Genomic DNA, 24700 nt, shown 5'->3' on the forward strand with positions numbered 1-24700 from the left:
GGAAAAGCAACAGCAGCCGTCCGTGGGAACCGTCTTTCCAGCCGTGTGTTTTACCGAGAACTGTGTCAACGTCTCAGGCTGAGTGAGTACCACCGTGCCGTGCGGCACAGCGCTGCCCCCGCGACCCTGCACCTCACCAGGCCCCGCACCTGGCCTGCCATCCATCCCTACCCCATCACCGGGCCCCGGGACAACCAACCCCCTACCCACGGAGGGGAGGAATAACAACAAAGCTGCTCCCTGTCACCGCTCCCGGGATCCCTATACAGAGCAGCGGTGGTGTCCACACAATCAGCACAACCATGGGTGGCGTCACGGACAATAAATCCCCAAAACCAATCCCCTTGGTCTCGAGTCCCCGGGATCCGGCCCATCGCTCGAGCCACCGAGCAGCGGAGGCCGCAGCAGCAGCGGCAGCCGGACCCAAGAAGTGGGAGAGCGCGGCGCCCCCTCCTCCGCCCGCGACAACTTGGTGTCACAAACAGGATCTTACCGCTCTGCCGTTGGGTAGAGGTGCGCCTTGTTACCGCCGGAGGTGTCCAGCCGGAAAATTTCAGAAGCCGCCATCTTTGGCGCGAAAAGTTCCTGCTCGAGCGTCTTCTCGAGTAGCGGAAGCGCGAAGGCCAAAACCCCGCCCCGATAGAGGACGGGCCGGAAAGAGGCTAAGGGGGACGGAAACAAGATGTCTGCGCCCGACAGAGCCGCTGGAGGAGCGGTGGTCGCAGCCGCAGTGGCACCCGTGGATGGGAATGGGCCTGCCCAGGTCCCGGCCGCGTTGGCGGGTGTTACATCTCGTGGCTCTCCTGAGGCAAGGACTGAGGCAGTCTCCCATTCCTTGCCTGCCACGAGCACTCCTGCTCAGCAGCGCCGAGGGTCTGCCGGACTGCGCAGTGTGCGGGAGATACCTTCTCAGAGAGGCAGCAGAAGGGTGACACCCAGTGGTTCTCCTGTTACAAGGAGTGAAGCGGTCTCCCATTCCTGGCCTGCCGCAGACTCTCCTGCTCAGCGGCCCCGAAGGTCTGCGAGGCTACGCAATGTGCAGAGGTTTACTGCTCAGGGAAGCAGTGAGATTCCCGTTATCTCTGCACATTGTGAGACCGAGGATCCCGCCTCTATTTCCCAGAGGCAGGAGGGTGAGCATGTGCAATGCGTGGTGGGTCCTGATTCGCTCACTGACGTCACACGGCTTGATGACAAGGCTGGTGACGTGGTGAATCCTGACTGGCCAGGCTGGGACGTCGTGGACCCTGATTGGGTCAAGTCCGCCATCTCCGCCTCGCGCCCGCCCTCGGGTGGAGCTGCACCTCCTTAAAAGCTCCCCCTGCCATCATGGCGGTGCGCGACCGTCCTTCTATGTTTGGATGTCTGGCAGCGTGCTGCCACGCCACTGCTCAGGCATTACTGTCTCTTGTGGGCTTGGCCCTTGCTGCTCCGGCAGTACCTCGTTTGCAGGCCGTGTTCCTGCCTTGCTGCTCCGGCAGTATCCCCTTCAACAGGCCGTGTTCCTGTCCCAGGTGAGCTCCTCGAGTCTCCACAGGACTCACCTGGTTATTGAAAGCACACGTGCGTGGGCACCTCTGTGCTACCCTCGTGCCATATTCTCGTGACTTCCACTGGCACACGTGCATGGGCACCTCTGTGCTTCCCCGTGCAACAGGTACACCGAGCCGTGAGATCCGTGCCATACAACCCTCACGGGTTAGGGCAGATCGGTGTACATAGATCGTCTGTGACATTCCAGACGATCGCTAGCAGCAACCCGCTCACTCTTCACCCACCATAGCGGCGGTCCCTTACACTGCACAGTGGACCTTGACCGGCGGAAGCTGTCCATTTCCCATCTTGGCACGCTTCTGCGGGTCCCCCTCGTAACAGGCGGGAGGTGCCGCGGTCCCAGCTCTCGCTCAGGTGATGCCGTTCTCCTTGCCCTTTGTGCCCGGAGCTACCTGGCTACTGCAGTACGACGGGAAACCTGATGCGCTACAGGTCTTCCGGAAAAAGCTTAACCCGCTCCTGGAGTTGTACCCCCTGACTGATAAGCAACGTGCAGCGGTAGTGCTGGGCCAGCTAACCGGCGCGGCTGAGCAGGAAGCGGAGACCTGGGCCGAGGGGGACCGGTTCTCTGTAGCCACCATCTTTGAGAAACTACAGACTGCCTTTGAGACCCGTACCGAAGCTGAGCTGAGGATGCAGTTTTACCAATGCCGGCAACTGTCTGTGGATAGCATTCGGGACTACGCTTTACGTCTGCAAACCGCCCTCCGCACACTAAAGCAGGTGGACACCATCAATGAGGCGGACAGCAACAAAATGTTAGTAGAGCAATTTGTGCAGGGGATAAGGTCCCCTGAGGATCGCAAACAACTCCGGCTGTGGGCCCTGGAACACCCTGATGTGGACTTTGCTGTGCTAAAAGAACGGGCCATTAAAGCTTTGCAACCCCCAGCTTCGGAAGTCTTGGAGCCAGCCCCGTGGCCAGTTGAGACGGCCCCCGTCGTGGTGGCCCCTGCCCTACCAGCCTCTCCAGTACCTACAGCTCCAAGCAGCACGATGGAAGAACTGGCTGCCCAGGTCCACCGCATGGACGGAGACCTCGCCAAGATTCTCGCTGCACTCCAACCTCTGACCAGATCCCAGCTGCCAACCAAGATACAGCTCGCCGACAGCCCTGAGGATGTTCCCTGGATGCAGCAGAGAAGTGCTAACAACTCGCGGAACAGACCTTCAACCTGCTACAGGTGCAGCAAGCCTGGCAATTACTTCCGACAGTGCCCGTTAAACGAGCAACCCCTGGGGCCACGGGCCAATCCTCAGGAGTAGAACCCCGTGGCCCCCCAGACTGGCGGGACCGGTATATCGGGGCCCGGCCCATCATCCCCGTAGCTGTGGACGGCATACCGGTGATGGCTCTCTTGGACACTGGATCACAGGTAACCACCATACCATACACATTGTACCAACGGTATTGGGGGACAGACGAGCTGGCTTCCCCAGATACTAGTATAACACTGATTGCTGCTGATGGACTCCCACTGACCCAAGTGGGGTATAAACAAGTGGCCATGACAGTGGGGCGAGCTGAACTGCAACACCAGGGTATGATTGTGATCATGAATGAACCCAGTGATCATAACCCGAAGATAGTGCTGGGAACCAATGTGATGGAGCACTGTATGAGTGATGTGTTGGCCCTACTGCAGCAGCTAGCCGCCACGGCGGCGGGGAGCCGACAGAGAGCTGTGCAGCGTGAGATCCGAGCCTTAATGTACCGCCAGCATGTAAACTCAACAGGAGGAGAGATTAGTGGGGTGAGAGTGATGGATGCTGCTCCGTTGATTGTGCCCCCTAGGAGTGAGATGATGATTTGGTGTAGGGCAGCAGTAGGGCCCCAGGGGCATGACTACCCTGCCATGATAGAGCCCATGCCCTCCGAGCACTGGCCCACAGTAATGGCCGCCCGAGGGGTGGTAGATGTAAAGAAGGGGAGAGTGCCTGTGAGGGTGCTGAACTGTGGGGAGGAAGAAGTCAGGCTTCCCCTGTATGCTACCCTTGCCAAGTTACTCACCCTGGATCCCCACACCATCCACGGGCAGCTCCTCCGGTTTCCCCACCTGCTACCAGCACTCACCCGCCCCAAGGGGAGTTAGATGAGTGGCACCAACAGCTACACGTGGGCACTGACGATACCCCTACACATCACAAAGACGGGGTATACAGGGTGGTACGGGAGTATGAGCAAGTTTTTAGCAAACATCCACTAGACTTTGGGCAGATCAAAGGGGTCCAACACCACATCCCCACCGGTGAGCACCCCCTTATCAAAGAGAGGTACAGGCCTATTCCCCCTGCGCATTACCAATGTGCCAAAGACATGTTGAGCAACATGAAAGAGGCAGGGGTTATTAGGGACAGCTGTAGTCCCTGGGCCGCCCCGTTGGTACTGGTCAAGAAGAAGGATGTCACCATGCGGATGTGTGTGGATTACCGGAAGATTAACCAGATAACGCATAAAGATGCTTACCCACTGCCCCGTATTGAAGAGTCTTTGGCTGCACTGAGAACTGCGAATTACTTCTCTACCCTTGACCTTACCAGCGGGTACTGGCAAGTAGCGGTGGCACCGGAGGACCGGGAAAAAACTGCCTTCACCACCCCAATGGGGCTCTGTGAATTCAATAGTATGCCGTTCGGGCTGTGCAACGCCCCTGGAACATTCCAACGGCTGATGGAGTGCTGTCTGGGGCATCTAAACTTCTAAACCGTCCTGTTATACCTGGATGATGTGATTGTGTACTCCCAGATGTATGAAGCCCATCTGGAGCACCTGGCAGAGGTGTTCGCGTCCCTTGCCAAATATGGGATGAAGTTGAAGCCCTCTAAGTGTCACTTGCTGAAACCCAGAGTGCAGTACCTGGGGCATGTGGTGGGTGCAGAAGGTGTCGCCCCCGACCCTGAGAAGATTACTGCCATCCAAGACTGGCCGAGACCAACCACAGTGAGAGAAGTAAGGCAGTTTCTGGGTCTGGTGGGGTACTACCGACGTTTCATCAAGGGGTACACGAAGATGGCTGCCCCCATGCAAGACCTCCTCGTGAGACAGACCAAAGGTGGTAGACCCATCGGAGCCCCACTGGTGTGGGAAGAAAGGCATGAGGAATCCTTCCGCCAGCTGAAAGCGGCCTTGACCGGAGAGGAGGTCCTAGCGTACCCTGATTACAGCTGCCCATTCATCCTCTACACTGATGCCAGCAATGTGGGTTTAGGGGCAGTCCTATCCCAGGTCCAGGACGGGAAGGAAAAAGTGATTGCTTATGCTAGTCGAAAGCTCCGGCCGACTGAAAGGAACCCTGAAAACTACAGCTCCTTCAAGCTCGAGCTCCTGGCACTGGTATGGGTTATCACCGAGCGGTTCCGCCACTACTTGGCCGCAGCAAAATTCACCGCTTTCACGGATAACAATCCGCTGACTCACCTGGACACGGCCAAGTTGGGCGCGTTGGAGCAGCGGTGGGTGGCCAGGCTAGCCAACTATGACTTTACAATCAAATACAGGGCCGGTCGTGTCAACATTAATGCTGATGCACTCTCTCGGATGCCCCATTTGTCAGAAGAAGGGTGCGAAGATGACGACCTTGAAGAGATCGAGTTGCATGCATTTCACCAGCCGCCAACTGAGAAGGTACATGTCCACCAACAACGGGTGAACCTGGACCCGCTGCCAAGTCAGGAGTGGCAGGAAGCTCAAAACCAGGCGCCCGCTGTCCACCTAGTCAAGACCCTGGTGGAGCGAGGCGCTGCTGGAATAGACCCTGCCGCCCCAGCTGAAGCCCAACGCTTGTGGAAGGAATGGACCCGGCTGTGTTTACACCAAGGGAAGTTGTACCGTGAGCTGATTAACCCGAAGACTCATGAGAAAATCCACCAGTTGGTGATTCCCCAGGCTAATGTACCCACCGTTCTACAAGCATACCACGATGGTGCCGGACACTTCGGATGGAAGAAGCTGGAGATGCTGTTGAGAGAGCGGTTCTATTGGAGTGGGATGCGGGAGTCTGTGAAGGCCTGGTGTCGAGAGTGCGGTCCTTGCACGCTGAGGAGGAAGGACGAAGCTAGCCAGAAGGCGCCCCTACACCCGATCGTTACACATCAGCCGCTGGAGCTGGTCGCCTTGGACCATGTAAAGCTCACCCCCAGCCAAAGTGGGTACACCTACGCTCTGACCATAGTAGATCATTATTCAAGGTTCATGGTGGTTGTCGTGGTCCTAGACCTAACCGGCCGTACCGCCGCAAGTGCGTTCCAAGCTTACTTCTGTCGACCACATGGATACCCTGAGAAGGTGCTTACTGACCAAGGCCCATCCTTTGAAGCAGAGGTGTTCCATGAGTTCTGTCAGCTGTACGGCTGCAAGAAGATCCGGACCACGCCTTACCAAGCCCAAACCAACGGTATGTGTGAGAAGATGAACCATTTGATCCTTGGCCTCCTCAAGACGTTGCCGCTAGAAGAGCGGAATTTGTGGCCGGAGAAGCTGCCTGACTTGGTCGATATGTACAACAATATCCCGTCCAGCTCAACGAACTGCACCCCAGCGTGTCTGATGAGGGCTTGCCCCGGCCAACTGCCGGTGGACCTGGAAATGGGACTGGAAGCCCCAGAAACACTCCCCTCGACGGCTGAATGGCACACCCGGCGGAGGGTGCAGTACCGACAGATTCAGGAATATGTGGAGAAGAATTTAAGTCGGAGTCGGGAACAACAGGAGCGGCGCTTCAACCAGAAGGCGCCTGCTGGCCCTTTCCAGCCTGGAGATGTGGTGCTGAAGCGGAAGAGGAAAACCCACAAGCTGGATGATCAATGGGAACAAACCCCACACGTCATACAGCACACAGGATGGGAAGATGGGAAGGCCTACCAGATCAGTCGTGACCAAGGGGGCACTTTGGCCACGGTTTCCCGGGACCATCTGAAAAGGTGCTCACCAGCATTGAGGGCAACGGCTGAAGTACCGGTTCCTCCACCAGCAGAGAAGGCAAAAGAGGTAATCCACACCGTGATGGGTGACTTCCCAGTGGATTGGCCTACACAGAATGGTGCGGTGATTCTTCCAGTGATACTATTCCCACAACCCGTGGATGAAGAAACGATAGAGGTGGTCAACCGTGAGCCAGAACCAGTGCCAGTGCCCAGGGATGAACCTGTGCCCAGCTCCCCTATGCCTCCGCCTGCCCCACACGATAACAGGGAAGAGAGACTGATTGTTCTCTCTCCCCCGCTGCCTGTCACCACTGATACCGGACCCCGGAGGTCCACCCGTCCCAACCTAGGTAGACCCCCACTTACGTACAGGGAAACCGTTCTTTAAAAAAAAAGGGAGTGTGTGTTTTAAAGTTTTGAGAGTTATGAGAAAATGAAAATGATCACCAAAGTCTCATCTGATTGTCTGCAACCGTGATTTGAAACCGGCCGTTGCCAGCACCGTTGTTCCCGTGGGGACCGCTTGAAAAGTTGCGTAAAGGACTCCTTACGGACAAGCCCGTGAACTTGCAGGGCAACCACAAACGTTAGTGGCATGTAAATATGTTTTGTTGCAGCTTACCGTTACCGCCTCCGGAGAGGCAGTTTGGAGGGAGGGCCCGCAGTGGAGCAGGCTGGGGCCCAGCCACCACCGGAACCGGTGGCTACCCTCTGGAGGGGAAGGACAGATCCCGCCCGGGTGACTTGGTTCAGGACTGGGGTCAAGGGGTGCTGCCTGTTTCTTAGGGCCAGCATCAGGGCCAGGTTACTTGGGTGGGAGAGAGCGGCAGCCGCAACCGTTACCGTAACGTTTAAGAAAAGTCCCTCCCGTTGTGGGATGATGTTACTATAATTGTATATGTTACCGTTTTTATCTTTTTCAGAAAAATAAAACCGGTGTTGGACGGGCAGCCCGCGGACGGTCTGCATTTTGCTAAGGGGGAATGTGACGCCCTGGGCAAGCCAGGGGTCACAGGTAATAACATCACCACACCCTACACCCCGGATAGGTACACCAAAGCTAAACCTGAAACCCTTGTTGCCTTCCTCCAGGGGCTGATGTTCACACCAGGGGGTGAGCCAGGCGGTTGGCTCCGCCCACCGAGGAGTTCACAGTCCTGGAGGCGGGAAAACCAGGCAGATGAGTTTGGAAGTTTAGTGGAAGTGGAGGTTGAAGTGAGAGTGAAGTAGCAGAGGAGCAAGTGAGAGGAGTTAAAGTGAAGGAGAAAGTGACAGTTTGGAAAGCCTGAAATTGGTCCGGGTGTGTGCCCCGGACTGAGACAGCAAGGTTAGCAGACGGCGGTGACCGTCTGCAGGAGAGGCTGATTGGAGGTTGCCGAAAGGACCGAGGACGGGTGGTGGCCCGGCGGTACCGGACCGGTATACAAGGAGAAGCCAGCACCATTGGCAGGGGCCTTTCGGATCCCGGCAAGGCTAGGAGTCGTTGTGAATTTGCCAAATCTGTCAGTGAAGGGGACCTCCGGGTCTCCCAACAACTAAGTCCCGATTGAACGCAACAGTCCAACCGTAGGAGAGAGACACCGCCACCGCCAGGGCACCAGTTTCTCAGGGCCAGCGCCTGCGGGCACAGAGGGGCTCCTATGGCCCATATCCAAGTCGGGGAGCGGGTTACCGGTGGGAACCCATCGCTACCAACATTACACTAGGTGCAGGGACAGAGACCGTCACCGTCAACTACCGGGGAAAAGCAACAGCAGCCGTCCGTGGGAACCGTCTTTCCAGCCGTGTGTTTTACCGAGAACTGTGTCAACGTCTCAGGCTGAGTGAGTACCACCGTGCCGTGCGGCACAGCGCTGTCCCCACGACCCTGCACCTCACCAGGCCCCACACCTGGCCTGCCATCCATCCCTACCCCATCACCGGGCCCCGAGACAACCAACCCCCTACCCACAGAGGGGAGGAATAACAACAAAGCTGCTCCCTGTCACCGCTCCCGGGATCCCTATACAGAGCAGCGGTGGTGTCCACACAATCACCACAACCGTGGGTGGCGTCACGGACAATAAATCCCCAAAACCAATCCCCTTTTCACTCACGGGCGAGGAGCGCCGCTCGAGTCCCCGGGATCCGGCCCATCGCTTGAGCCACCGAGCAGCGGAGGCCGCAGCAGCCGGACCCGAGCAGTGGGAGAGCGCGGCGTCCCCTCCTCCGCCCGCGACATAAGCTTTATCTCGCTAGATCATTGCTGCTTGAAACATAGGGAAAGCATCAGGCAGAGAGCTAGGGCTTAGGGATGAATGGACCTGTTGAAGTTCGGTTCGGCTGCTTCAGCCGGACTTTAGATAAAGTTTGGTTTGGGAACCGGACTTGATCTGAACCCCAATGGAAGTCAATAATTGGATAGTTTGGGTCTCCGCCCATATGCAGCCAGCCATAAACAGATCACTTCCGGGGGCAGGTAAGCAGGGTTTTCCCATTTCTTTTTGGCGCACAGTATATCCGATCACGCTGTTTGTTACCCCCAGTACAAGCCATTCAATCACTGCAATCGGCTCGCACCGGGCTGAGCACCAAGTATACCCAATCACGGCAATGATCGCACAGATTCTTTGCATACATAAAGCACCCAAACTACGAACTCTGTTTTTTTTGTAAAGTCTGTGTTTGGTATTGTGCCGCCGCTATGTCAGCAGCTGGGCTGCTGGGATCCGGATCGAGGGGCGTCCGGACCCGCGGGTCGTGCGGCTTCAGCTGGGAGTACCCAGGGGCGATGGAGTGGGCAGCGAGGTGTTTAACCCCTCCACGGTTAGGGGAAATGCCCCGGGGCTCAGTGATGGTAAGGGAGGCCGTGGGATGTAGGTTTGGGAGGCAGGGAGCAGGGAACTCACAGTTGGTAGTCGTGGTGCTGGATGAGGCTGTTGCTTTATGGAAGACCAGTAAACACACAGACTGTAATTAAACCAAAGGTCCTGGAGTACCGCTGCCACTGCGGAGGGGAGCCCGTCCAGGTGACCGTTCCCAATGATATTGCTTGGTGTTTTCCAGTTTAGTCCGACCTTCCGGGAGCTTCTACCCCTCAGCCCCTCACACTCTGAGGGCTGCTGCCTCTCTGTCCTGGGAGCTCCAACTCCCCAGCCTGCTCTCCCCCGAGAGCTACTTGAGAGCCACTACTCTCCTTGCTCCCCTGACGACGACTGCCCAGTCACCTCCCAGGAGTCAGCCTGATTCTTAGGTGGGCGGCCCTTTCTCCATTGGACCTACCCACTGGTGTGTGTGTGACTGAGATTTGCATGCTGGTGTTTGCAACATCATTGGGTGGCACCTGGAACCAAGGAAGAGATGGATACTGCACAGAAAGGAAAATTGAGCAATACCCTGTGACGACCTGATATGCCAGGGGCGTCACAGTATGAACACAGAACACCGAACCTCTGGTTCACAGATCTCTACTATGGATGGCTTCCTGCAACATCATTGCTATATTAAATTGTATAAGCATCCTTAAAATGCAGCTATAATTGTTTATGGCATACAGCGGAGGAGCAAGAATCTATACCTGGCTGCTTTTCTTACTGCGCGACACAAATGGTGCCTCGGATCATTACAAAGACAATGTGACAAACAACAAAGTACAGAAAATAAAAATCAATAATCAATTAGATTAATACAACAACTATTGGATGTCCAGTTTAATAATGGTTTATAATAATTTTGTACACAGTACTACATACATTTGGTATTCTAAATATTTAAAAAATATAACTCTGAAAATTGTCATGTGCATTTATATACAGCCCAGAAGTCACATAATAAGTAAAGTGAGTCCGTCTGTGTGTAATTTAATCTCATTATAACCACAGCTGTTCTGTGAAGACCTCAGAGGTTTGAATAAGAACATTAGAAATCAAATACCTCCAGAAAAACCAAGGAACACACTAGACAGGTCAGGGATAAAGTTGTGGACAAAAGAAAAGCAGGGTTAGGCATTAAGAAAAATAGTCTGAGCTCTGAACATCTTACGGACTAATGGTCAATTCATCATCCAAAAATGGAAAGGAATGTGGCACGTTTTTCACAGATACATTACCATTCTGTGGTATAGAACAATGTAAATGGTCCTGTAAATGATTGTAGAAAAATAGTTCCTGAAAAAAAAAATGCATGACAAACGGATGCTAGGTGAGAAAATAAATACATAAATAAATAATTAAATAAATAAATAAATATATTTGCACACTCGTGTGAAATATGGAGTACCAAACGGATTTCACTAGACTAATTTTTCTGCATGGAAATCGGTGCAATTTTTTATATGCAAGTGAGAGCGAGGCCTTATTCAAATACTTCACAAATTTGTCCTTTATGGAGGAATGGCAAGAAGAAAGACATTTTTGAAAGCAAGTCAATAGAAGTCCTGTTTGCAGTTTGCAAAAAGCCATGTAAGGCCCGTTTCACACGTCAGTGAAAAACACTGACGTTTTTCACTGGCGTGTAAAACACGCACATGTCCCACCGTCTGCCGTGAATCACGGCACATGTGGGTTGTCTAAGTGCAATCTGGGCTCCGTTCTCCGTGGCCCGTGATTGCACTTAGAGATTAACTCACCTGTGCCCGCTCCCGCTCTCCTTGGTGCTGATCCGGATGGATCAGCTCGGCCGGATGCTGTTTGCTCCCGTGGTGCAGCATCCAGCCGACGCTGACCCCCGCAGCAGCTGCTTCCAGGTCGGCTGTGTCGTGCATCATGAATATGCGCGACAGTAATGAGCCGGCTCAGAAGCAGCAAGCTGCACGGGCTGCAGAGGACATCGCTGGAGCCGGGTGAGTAAAAGTGATTTTTATTTTAAAAGCATTTTTTTTTCTGGCACGTGTTTCATGGACCACACCACTGCGTGGTCCATGGGACATCAGTGATGCCAGAAAAAAATGGAAATGTCTCCGTGCGGCAATCACGGACACGCGGATACGCATCACGGAGACACGTGCAGTGGAAAATCACTGATGTGTGAGCAGACCCATTCATTATAATGGGTCTGCGTATGTCAGTGATTCTGGTACGTTTAAAAAAAGCACAAACGTACCAGAATCACTGATGTGTGAACAGGCCTAAGACTCAGAGAGTATGTGGAAAAAGGTGCTGTGGTCAGATGAGACCAAAGAAGAGTTTTTTGGGACGAAATGCAAGCCATTTCTTGTGACACAAAACTAATACAGCACACCACCCTGAAAACACCATCCCTAACATCAAACATGATGGTGACAGCTAAATACAGGACAATCCTGAAGGAAAAAATGGTATGAGGCTGCCAAAGACTTGAGACTGGGCCGTAGGTTCACCTTCCAGCAGAACAACGACTCTAAAGGCCGCTTTACATGCTACGATTTATCTGACGGTATGTCGTCGGGGTAACTGTTTTCGTGACGCACTTCCGTCAACGTTAGCGACGTCGTTGCGTGTGACACCTATGTGCGACTCCAAACTATCTCAAATAGGGTGAAAATCGTTGATCATTGACACGTTGTTCAGTTTAAATATTGTTCGTCGTTTGGAACGCAGCAGACATATTGCTACGTTTGACACCCTGCCAACAACGAACAACATCCACACGACCGCCTTGGTCAAACAATATATCGCTGAACGATGTAGCGTCGTTTGTGAGATGTGTACGTGTGACCGCTACAAAACGACCTATCAGCAATCTCGGCAAATCGTAACAACGATCTGGGCGTGTCACATCGCTAACGAGATCGCTAGCGATATCGTTGTGTGTAAAGTAGCCTTTAGCATACTGCCAGCGCTACAATGGATTGTTTAGATCAGTGGTCCTCAACCTTTCTTATCATGAGAGCTACATTCTTCTCAGGTGTAAAGACCGCCAATACTTCCCTACAAAAAGAATATGGTGACCTTGTGCCCCCATCACTTATGGTCAGGATACTTACATCCAGGAGTGCCCACTTTACCCCCATTCAGTATTCTTATATCAAGCACATTAACCACACTATTGTATCTAGCTTCAAGAACCCTTCTAATTGGCAGTATCATTCTATCTGCAGTTACCATAAGGCCAGGGCCACATGGGGACTAATACGATCCTCGCATGACACTCGGCTCGCGCTGGCAGCACAGCGGGAGCCGAGTGTCATGCGAGTGTCCCTGCGACTGAGGTCCGATCGCCTCAGCTGCAGGGGACAGGCCGGCATTGAGGAGGGGCGGGCCAGTGCTGAGGAGGGGTGGGCCGGCATGGAGGAGGAGAGGGAGGGATTTATCTCCCTCTCTCCTCCGTAGCCAGCTATTGCCATTCACGCACTGCACTCACGGTACACCGGTGTACCGCGAGTGCAGTGCGATCTTTCTCTCGCCCCATAGAATTGAATGGGTGTGAGAGAAAGAGTCTCGGATTACAATCGCAACATGCTGCGATTATTTTCTCAGTCCGATTGGGGCCGAGAAAATAATCGCTCATGGGTGCTGGGACATAGGTTAATATTGGTCCGAATGGAATGCGATGTTTTATCGCATTCCACTCGGTCCGATTTTCATGCCGTGTGGCTTAGGCCTAACTCTCTTTTCTCCCAGTATATGAGCATCTAGATCTGCTCTTCTATGTGGAGCTACTTGCAAAAGTCACCACCTGTAGACCCGTTCTTCATCTTTATAGCTGTTTGTTCAACCTGGTACTAATGCAAAAAGCTGGCAGATAGCCGAGAGCCACACATCACAGGCCCACGAGCGACATGTGGCTCCTGGTTTAGATCAAAGTTTATTCATGTGTGTAAATGGCCCAGTCACAATCCAGAGAAGGGCTGAAACAGGGCGCAGACATAGTGAAAGACCGGAAATGACAGGGCTTTGTAAGCACTAGGCATGGACAGGGTTAATAGGGAATTGGGCAATAAAAGGTTAACAGTAGGATCTGCACATTCACTCAGGAAAGCTAGGGGTAGGGAATCTTAGGATTTTGAGCTGGAAAATCAAATGGTTGGTAACTGATTTAGGAAGGGTGGGAAGTTTGGAGGAAGGGCTGTGAAAGTTTGGACACCTATTAAGAATAATTAATGAAACGAAAAACTTATGACACATAATGCAAAGTGACAGTGGCCCTGCAATACCATGAGAGCAAAGGATCACTGTTTACTCCATTAAATTGAAAGACCAAGGAGAAAGGAGTGATTTGCAAAAAAGATAAAAACAGCTTTATTTATCATACTATTAAAATCAATGACAAAACAGTATACAAATATCTGACATGCAATAAAAGCTGCAAGCATGAAATGACATGTAAGGGGAGGTGAAGGAAGCCTGTGCCAGTGCTGGCAATGTACCAATTGAAATGCACCCAAAATAGCCTCCTGCCAATAAGGTCAGCCCAAAGGTGGACAATAAATCCCAGCAGGAGGGAGGGAGAAAGACCAGAGGTCTGTGGTTACCAACTCCCCAGAATGACCTCCTAACAATCAGATCAGCCCAGTGGCGAACAATGAGTCCCAGCAGGAGGGAGGGAGAGAAACCATAGGGTCTATAATTACCAGTCAGGAGAGGCACTGGAACAGGCAGACGGTAGGCAAGGGAAACCCCCTAAAGCATCCGACGTACGTTTCGCTATCGCTATACTATTTGCTTAATCATGGATGATGGCATAATATGACGGCAGGGCCCTTTTATGGGCATATCCCCGGTCACATGACCGGCGCTTGCGACCAATGTGTCTTCAGTATACGGCGCATGCGTGGCTGCATCGCCCATCACACACACCCACCGCCGGCGTCAGTGCCCACGTGGGCGTCCAGTCGCTACAGCAACCAGGACGCACATGCAGGCCCATGAGACGCCGCGGCGGGGGTGGGAGGAGGCGACGAAACCAGGCATGCGCACATCTGACACAACCGAGTCACAGATGTGTGAAAGGGGTAAACACATAAAAACTTTTTATGCCAATATACAAGAGATGTGACAATAAACAAAATAGTCCATATTCGCATGGGACGGATTCTTTGCAGTACGTCCATATAGGTGGTCCATTCCCATGGAAGTCAATGGGTCGAAGCAGGAAGAGGATGGCAAAAATCCAAATCCACAAAAGTAAAGGGCACTGCCATAAATAAAAAATGGAAAATGAGTACACTGACAAAATACAGAATAAAAACAATTAAGAACAAGGGAAAGTTTCCAAGATGTAAACATATATAAAAAAATATATATAAATATATATATGAACATGGATGTGCACAGAGATCTCATGTGCAAATCCATGTATACCCGCCAATATAGGGAGAATGGCATAAAGATTCTATAAAAAGGAGGAGAAGCTCAAATTCTCGTTAAGACCTTTGGGACTCAAAGTATCCAGCGTGACTATCCACCTAGCTTCCCTTTGGGCCAATACTTTCCTTGTGTTGCCCCCTCTGATGCCACCATGTACCAGATCTATACCGCGTATCCTCAGAGACCCAGCGTCACAATTATGAAATTGGCGAAAGTGTCTCGGTAGAGTCTTCAAGGAAGTGACATCCACTGCCACCCTTGCCGCAGCAATGTCTCTCACATGCTCCCTAACTCTCATCCGAAGTTCCCGCGAGGTGAGTCCAACGTATATTTTGGAGCACCCACATGTGGCGTAATACACCACATGGGAGCTCCCACATGAAATATAATGATCAATATTGAATTCACGTGTTCCGTCGCTTGATGTAAATGTGGAGCAGCGAGAGACATTGCTGCAAGCAAGACAGTGGCCACATGGATATGACCCCTTGATCGGACGATTATGTCCAAATAGCCCTTTCAATTTCGGTATATAATGGCTATGGACGAGTAGGTCTCTGAGGTTTCTGGCACGTCTGGGGGTCATCAAAGGTCGTTCGGGAAGACAAGGTGACAGACCAGGTTCTGTCTGCAAAATGGGCCAATATTTCGTTAAAATACCACGCATGGTGTCCCATTCTGAGTTGAAGGTAGAAATAAATCGGATGGGTTGAGTACCCTGTTCAGTAGATTTAGTCTTAGAGTTCCGCAGGAGCTGACTGCGGGGAGTATACTTAGCTCGATTATAACCCCGCTTGACTGACTTATGGCTGTAGCCTCTTTGGAGGAACCTATTGCATAGGTCACTGGCCTGTCCCTCAAACCTCTCCTCCGTGGAGCAGATCCGCCTCGCCCTAAGGTATTGACCAACCGGGATGGCCTGTATTGTAGATGTACTATGTGCTGACGTAGCGTGAAGTAAAGAATTTACAGCAGTTTCTTTCCTGTGGATGTCAGTCTGAAGCAGACCAGTATGGTCAACCTCAAAACTGACATCCAAGAAATCAATATTACGCGTACTGATCTTATATGTCAGCTTGATGTTTTTAGTATTACTATTAAGTGAGTCCATAAATGATCTGAGGTCCTCCATTGTGCCCTGCCAAATAATAAACAAATCATCAATATAGCGGAGCCACATTTGCACATGGTCCGAGGCCTGCACGCCCCCGCACGCAAAGATGTCCCTCTCCCAAAACCCAAGGAACAAATTTGCGTACGAAGGCGCACAAGCCGCGCCCATGGCTGTGCCCCGCCTCTGAAGATAGAATTGGTCTTTAAAAGTAAAAAAATTATGGGTCAGGACATAATGGAGGAGCTCCAAGATCAACTCACACAAGTGGTCATCCCGGTTGTCATTCCTCAGGTAGAAGCGGACCGCCTCCATACCTGCATCATGGCTGATGCAGGTATAAAGGGACTCCACGTCGGCCGTCACTAAAATCATATCAGACTCAACAAAGACCCCGTTCACCCTATTGAGCACATCCGTCGTGTCCCGGACAAAAGATGGCAGTGTCTCTACTATAGGCTTGAGATAGTAATCAATGAATTTGCAAGCTGGTTCGCACAAGCCATCAATGCCGGACACGATCGGGCGCCCAGGTGGGTCAACGGGGTCTTTGTGAATCTTCGGTAAGAGGTAAAATGTAGGAATCTTGGGGGACAGTACAGTGAGGCCCTCAAATACCTTTTTAGTGATGATACCCTCATCAAAGGCTTTAGAGAGGATCTTCTGTAGTTGTGCAGAGAACAGAGTGAGGGGGCTGTGGTCAAGTCTGGAGTAGGTGTCTTTATTCCTTAATTGTTTGAATGCCTCTTTTTCATATTTTACATTAGGCCAAATAACCACATTTCCCCCCTTGTCGGCTGCCTTAATCACCACGTCATCAAGTGATTGTAGTTGTTGTAACGCATCACGTTGTTGTTTCGTTAAGTTGTCATGCTTGCGCCGTGTGGAGACTTTTTTAAAATCCTCCACAACCAGGCGTGTAAACATATCAATGGCGGGGCAGATAGACAAGGGGGGAAATTTAGTTGATTTTGGCATAATGGTGCTTGGAAAAATACCTTGCTTGGTGGTTTCTTGTTCTTTCAAAAGATCCTCCAGAATGGCCACAGCCTCCCTCTCTGCTGCCGTCTCCAAACCAGGTATAGTTGTCTTTTTGTTATGCAGCTTACTAAGTAGTAGTCTGCGCGAGAAGAGATTCAGATCCTTCATGGCTAAAAAGAAATTAAAGCCGTTAGTTGGTGCAAAAGTGAGGCCACGTGATAATACCTCAACCTGGGTATCAGTGAGGGAATGATCCGAGAGATTAATCACCTGTAGTTCGTGCTTTTTCTGGCCCGGTCTTGTATTGCTCGTAATTGCCTTGGGGTTCCTATTTTGAAATCCCTTGGCTCTCCCTGGTAAAGTTCTCAGATCATAGCCCCCACTGGTGGCTGGGTGATCAACATCATCGTGGTGACTTTCATCAGATGTATATGATTTAACCGATGTAGATCTGGATCTAGACCTCGAATTAGACCTGAATCCTCCCCTAGGCCTCTGTGAGTTACCTCTCCATTTATAAACCTGGTTGGTGGCTAAATCGTTTAAATCTCTGCGAAATTTTTTATACTTTAGAGTACGGGTATCCCGTTCCCATTTTACCGAAGATTCACAAAGACCCCGTTGACCCACCTGGGCGCCCGATCGTGTCCGGCATTGATGGCTTGTGCGAACCAGCTTGCAAATTCATTGATTACTATCTCAAGCCTATAGTAGAGACACTGCCATCTTTTGTCCGGGACACGACGGATGTGCTCAATAGGGTGAACGGGGTCTTTGTTGAGTCTGATATGATTTTAGTGACGGCCGACGTGGAGTCCCTTTATACCTGCATCAGCCATGATGCAGGTATGGAGGCGGTCCGCTTCTACCTGAGGAATGACAACCGGGATGACCACTTGTGTGAGTTGATCTTGGAGCTCCTCCATTATGTCCTGACCCATAATTTTTTTACTTTTAAAGACCAATTCTATCTTCAGAGGCGGGGCACAGCCATGGGCGCGGCTTGTGCGCCTTCGTACGCAAATTTGTTCCTTGGGTTTTGGGAGAGGGACATCTTTGCGTGCGGGGGCGTGCAGGCCTCGGACCATGTGCAAATGTGGCTCCGCTATATTGATGATTTGTTTATTATTTGGCAGGGCACAATGGAGGACCTCAGATCATTTATGGACTCACTTAATAGTAATACTAAAAACATCAAGCTGACATATAAGATCAGTACGCGTAATATTGATTTCTTGGATGTCAGTTTTGAGGTTGACCATACTGGTCTGCTTCAGACTGACATCCACAGGAAAGAAACTGCTGTAAATTCTTTACTTCACGCTACGTCAGCACATAGTACATCTACAATACAGGCCATCCCGGTTGGTCAATACCTTAGGGCGAGGCGGATCTGCTCCACGGAGGAGAGGTTTGAGGGACAGGCCAGTGACCTATGCAATAGGTTCCTCCAAAGAGGCTACAGCCATAAGTCAGTCAAGCGGGGTTATAATCGAGCTAAGTATACTCCCCGCAGTCAGCTCCTGCGGAACTCTAAGACTAAATCTACTGAACAGGGTACTCAACCCATCCGATTTATTTCTACCTTCAACTCAGAATGGGACACCATGCGTGGTATTTTAACGAAATATTGGCCCATTTTGCAGACAGAACCTGGTCTGTCACCTTGTCTTCCCGAACGACCTTTGATGACCCCCAGACGTGCCAGAAACCTCAGAGACCTACTCGTCCATAGCCATTATATACCGAAATTGAAAGGGCTATTTGGACATAATCGTCCGATCAAGGGGTCATATCCATGTGGCCACTGTCTTGCTTGCAGCAATGTCTCTCGCTGCTCCACATTTACATCAAGCGACGGAACACGTGAATTCAATATTGATCATTATATTTCATGTGGGAGCTCCCATGTGGTGTATTACGCCACATGTGGGTGCTCCAAAATATACGTTGGACTCACCTCGCGGGAACTTCGGATGAGAGTTAGGGAGCATGTGAGAGACATTGCTGCGGCAAGGGTGGCAGTGGATGTCACTTCCTTGAAGACTCTACCGAGACACTTTCGCCAATTTCATAATTGTGACGCTGGGTCTCTGAGGATACGCGGTATAGATCTGGTACATGGTGGCATCAGAGGGGGCAACACAAGGAAAGTATTGGCCCAAAGGGAAGCTAGGTGGATAGTCACGCTGGATACTTTGAGTCCCAAAGGTCTTAACGAGAATTTGAGCTTCTCCTCCTTTTTATAGAATCTTTATGCCATTCTCCCTATATTGGCGGGTATACATGGATTTGCACATGAGATCTCTGTGCACATCCATGTTCATATATATATTTATATATATTTTTTTATATATGTTTACATCTTGGAAACTTTCCCTTGTTCTTAATTGTTTTTATTCTGTATTTTGTCAGTGTACTCATTTTCCATTTTTTATTTATGGCAGTGCCCTTTACTTTTGTGGATTTGGATTTTTGCCATCCTCTTCCTGCTTCGACCCATTGACTTCCATGGGAATGGACCACCTATATGGACGTACTGCAAAGAATCCGTCCCATGCGAATATGGACTATTTTGTTTATTGTCACATCTCTTGTATATTGGCATAAAAAGTTTTTATGTGTTTACCCCTTTCACACATCTGTGACTCGGTTGTGTCAGATGTGCGCATGCCTGGTTTCGTCGCCTCCTCCCACCCCCGCCGCGGCGTCTCATGGGCCTGCATGTGCGTCCTGGTTGCTGTAGCGACTGGACGCCCACGTGGGCACTGACGCCGGCGGTGGGTGTGTGTGATGGGCGATGCAGCCACGCATGCGCCGTATACTGAAGACACATTGGTCGCAAGCGCCGGTCATGTGACCGGGGATATGCCCATAAAAGGGCCCTGCCGTCATATTATGCCATCATCCATGATTAAGCAAATAGTATAGCGATAGCGAAACGTACGTCGGATGCTTTAGGGGGTTTCCCTTGCCTACCGTCTGCCTGTTCCAGTGCCTCTCCTGACTGGTAATTATAGACCCTATGGTTTCTCTCCCTCCCTCCTGCTGGGACTCATTGTTCGCCACTGGGCTGATCTGATTGTTAGGAGGTCATTCTGGGGAGTTGGTAACCACAGACCTCTGGTCTTTCTCCCTCCCTCCTGCTGGGATTTATTGTCCACCTTTGGGCTGACCTTATTGGCAGGAGGCTATTTTGGGTGCATTTCAATTGGTACATTGCCAGCACTGGCACAGGCTTCCTTCACCTCCCCTTACATGTCATTTCATGCTTGCAGCTTTTATTGCATGTCAGATATTTGTATACTGTTTTGTCATTGATTTTAATAGTATGATAAATAAAGCTGTTTTTATCTTTTTTGCAAATCACTCCTTTCTCCTTGGTCTACCTATTAAGAATAGGAGGAACCATTGGTGGCACCCCTTTTGTCTTGGATTCTGGAATGGAGAATGACTTGCCCACCTGCTCTTTTATTACTGTTATTATTATTATAAAAAAAAAAATGGGGGATCTCTCGGTGTATGTTAAACATTGTGGTGGGGGTGAAGTGGAATGTTGTACGAGTATTACTGTCATGGCAGCTGAGGTGAAGAGGTCAGGGATGGCCATGGTTAACAGAGTAAGGGGTCTCCTCAGAGGGATGCTTACCCTTTATAATTTGATAGGGTTATGTTCCCGCTGGGAGGGTTCCTGGGGAACAGGTTAAAAAAGTTGGGGACGGGACAGTACTGTGAATTAGTCAGCCCCGAGTCAGAGCGGTGCAACTGGGGATTGTATTCTGGTCCTGTTTCACTGGTTAGAGGCCATCAAGGATCTCCTCAGAAAGTTATGGTTTATGGATATGTTGATTGTAATCAATAAAGGCTGCTGTGGCCATTTATATTTCCATCATCACTCAGCGTTTTGTGTTTTTATGTGCTTATGGGACTTTACAAAACCCTAGTCAAGACCTAAATCCCATTGAGACTCTTTGAAAAGACTTGACAATTGCTGTTAATAGACGCCTCCATCCACTCTCAATTCATTTCAGCCTATAGTTGACGGTATATGAATACTTCTTTGAGGCACTGTAGATCCTAAAGAGCAAAGTAAAATATGCTTGGCAGTGCCTGGATTGTGCTATCTGGAGCAATCACAGGTCTGGTGGTGGTTAATATGGATTTCTGCAAATCGTATTTGGATCTATATTGATCACTCTTAGCCTTTTTGTCTCTCTCTCCATAAAGCCTGGACTTTCCCACCTGGAGCACAGGAAGACAAATTGAGAATGACATTTGCACGTAGGTCTGCTGTAAATGTTTCAACATGTGGGTCATTTCGTCATCTGAGCTACTGCTAACAATTCTATCCTAACGATTATTAATATTTCTGCCATCGCCACCTCCTGTAGGAAATACCGCAGCATTACCACCTGTATATTAACGGATCCATTCTGTGCTGACAGGGAAAGTCTTCTTCATAGATAGCTCTGGGTACTGTATTCGCGCATCTGTGAGTCAAGTAAAATGTAAGAGTTACACTCAAGTAAAGGGAAGGAGAAAAAAACAAGAATGTAGATGGTGAACATTGGAATATGAATACGCATTACTTCCAAGAAGCATGTTTTCTAGGCAGTAATGCGTATTCATATTCCAATGTTCACCATCTACATTCTTGTTTTTTCTCCTTTCCTAAAAGTTCAGTTTGGACAAGAGATGCATAAAAATTAGAGTAGGACCCAGATGAGAGCTACACCTTGATGTGGTGTCTGGGCACAAGTAAAATTGGCCACCTTTATTTGCTAAGTAATTTTTAAACAAAATGAAAAATGTTTTCTTGGCAGTAATGCATATTCATATTCCAATGTTCACCATCTACATTCTTGTTTTTTCTCCTTCCGTTTACTTGAGTGCAACTGATATTTTGGATATTTTATGTCATGATCAGTATGCACCAGTTCAGACTATAAGATTAGGAAGTGCCGGCAATTTTTCAAGTAAAGTATAAGAACACCATGCTGAGCCTTTAGTCTGACACTACACAGCAACTTTGGTCCTGACGCACGTTACGCAGCCAATGATTACTGAATTGCAACCCACAAGGTACAACGATGTGAAAGGCAAGTCGCAAATAGCCGTAAGAAGTAGAGATTATCAGACCCATGGAAATTCGGTTCGGCCGGTTCAGCCGGACTTTAGATAAAGTTCAGTCTGGGACCTGACCTGAACCCCAATAGAAGTCACTAATTTGGCAGATTGGGTCTCCGACCTCATGCCGCCGGGGGTGGATAGTATTTTTCCTTCTTTTTTGGTGCACACTACATCCGACTCAACTCTGTTGAGAGCTAATCAACACTACAAGAGGCTCACACTGGGCTGAGAACCCAGCGTACCCGAGCACAGCAATGCTCGCGTGAGTGGTCAGCATATGTAAAGCACCCGAACTCCGGATCCAAACTATGTTTTCTTGGTAATCTGTGTTTGGTACGAACACCAAACCTCGGGTTCGCTCATCTCTAGTAAGAAGTTGAATTTCTTGCGTCTTTCATGTCTCGATTCCTTATGGGTTACAATGTGACCCCATTCACTTTCATCATGCTGTGATGTAGCAGCTATTTTTGTGCTGCTGCCAAAATCGCTGTGTAGCCTGGCCTTATCAATAGAAACTTATCCATAATTGCCTAAAGATTAGAGATGAGCAGTTCCGTAGAGGCTTGGTTCACCAGCAGCCAAGGAGCCAAGCCTCCATTGGCTCAAGCTTGAACCGAACCCCAGAGCAAGTAATTGATTGGCAGTTTGAGTCTCTGCCTGAAAACAGCCAGCCATAAGCAGATCACTTCCAGGGGAGGGAGGGTAGGCTTTTTCAAACTATTTTTTGGGTTGCACATTACATGTGATCGTGCTGATGTTACCCCCAGTGTGCGCCGTTCAAACACTCCAAGTGGCTCTCACAGGGATGAGCACCAAGCATACCTGAGGACTACGTTGATCACACGAGTGAAGTTCATATTTAAAGCATCCTAACCCCGAACCTTAATTTTTTTAAGTTGTTTTTCATTTGAAAACTGAACCTCAGGTTTGCTTGTCTCTATTAAAGAAGAGTAACTAAAAAGATGAATGTGAGCTAAAAGGTAACAAGGTGGACAAAATGCAACTCACAAGAAGCTGTTATTAGTACTATAGGGTGCAGGGAAACAAGGAAAGACGAAAAGATTCAAGCTTAAAGGTGGTGTCACACACAGCGACAGCGACAACGACGTCGCTGCTACGTCACCATTTTCTGTGACGTTGCAGCGACGTCCCGTCGCTGTCGCTGTATGTGACATCCAGCAACGAGCTGGCCCCTGCTGTGAGGTCGCTGCTCATTGCTGGATGTCCTGCTTCATTTTTTGCTTGTTGCTCTCCCGCTGTGAAGCACACATCGCTGTGTGTGACAGCTAGAGAGTGACGAACTGAAGCGAGCAGGGAGCAGGAGCCGGCATCTGGCAGCTGCGGTAAGCTGTAACCAAGGTAAACATCGGGTAACCAAGAAGCCCTTTCCTTGGTTACCCGATAGTTACTAGCACCGCCGCTCCCACACTGCCAGTGCTGCCGGCTCCCTGCACACAGCCAGAGTACACATCGGGTTAATTACCCGATGTGTACTCCAGCTACGTGAGCAGAGAGCTGGCACTGGCAGCGTGAGAGCACACCGCTTAGCGCTGGCTCCCTGCTCACGTAGCCGGAGCCGGAGTACACATCGGGTAATTAACTAGGCTAGGAGAGCAGGGAGCCAGCGCTAAGCGGTTTGCGCTGGTAACCAAGGTAAATATCGGGTAATGGTTACCCGATATTTACCTTAGTTACCAAGTGCAGCATGGCTTCCACAGCAACGCGTGTCGTTATGATCGCTGCTGCATCTGCTTTGTTTGACAGCTAAGCAGCGATCATAACAGCGACTTACTAGGTCTCTGTTGCGTCACAGAAAATGGTGACGTAACAGCGACGTCGTTGTCGCTGTCGCTATGTGTGAACCCAGCTTAAAGGCCCCGTCACACTAAGCAACATCGCTAGCAACATCGCTGCTAACGAACAACTTTTGTGACGTTGCTAGCGATGTTGCTGTGTGTGACATCCAGCAACAACCTGGCCCCTGCTGTGAGGTTGTTGGTTGTTGCTGAATGTCCTGGGCCATTTTTTAGTTGTTGCTGTCCTGCTGTGAAGCACAGATCGCTGTGTGTGACAGCGAGACAGCAACAACTAAATGTGCAGGCAGCAGGAGCCGGCTTCTGCGGAGGCTGGTAACCAATGTAAACATCGGGTAACCAAGAAGCCCTGTCCTTGGTTACCCGATATTTACCTTTGATACCAGCCTCCGCCGCTCTCACTGTCAGTGCCGGCTCCTGCTGTGTGCACATTTAGCTGCAGCACACATCGGGTTAATTAACCCCATGTGTGCTGTAACTAGGAGAGCAAGGAGCCAGCGCTAAGCATTGTGCGCTGCTCCCTGCTCTGTGCACATTTAGCTGCAGCACACATCGGGTAATTAACCCGATGTGTGCTGTAACTAGGAGAGCAAGGAGCCAGCGCTAAGCATTGTGCGCTGCTCCCTGCTCTGTGCACATGTAGCTGCAGCACACATCGGGAAATTAACCCCATGTGTGCTGTAACTAGGAGAGCAAGGAGCCAGCGCTAAGCGGTGTGCGCTTCTCCCTGCTCTGTGCACATTTAGCTGCAGCACACATCGGGTAATTAACCCGATGTGTGCTGTAACTAGGAGAGCAGGGAGCCAGCGCTAAGCATTGTGCGCTGCTCCCTGCTCTCTGCACATGTAGCTGCAGCACACATCGGGAAATTAACCCGATGTGTGCTGTAACTAGGAGAGCAGGGAGCCAGCGCTCAGTGTGCG

Source organism: Anomaloglossus baeobatrachus, chromosome 1, assembly GCF_048569485.1.
Source record: "Anomaloglossus baeobatrachus isolate aAnoBae1 chromosome 1, aAnoBae1.hap1, whole genome shotgun sequence".
Taxonomy (NCBI): Eukaryota; Metazoa; Chordata; class Amphibia; order Anura; family Aromobatidae; genus Anomaloglossus; species Anomaloglossus baeobatrachus.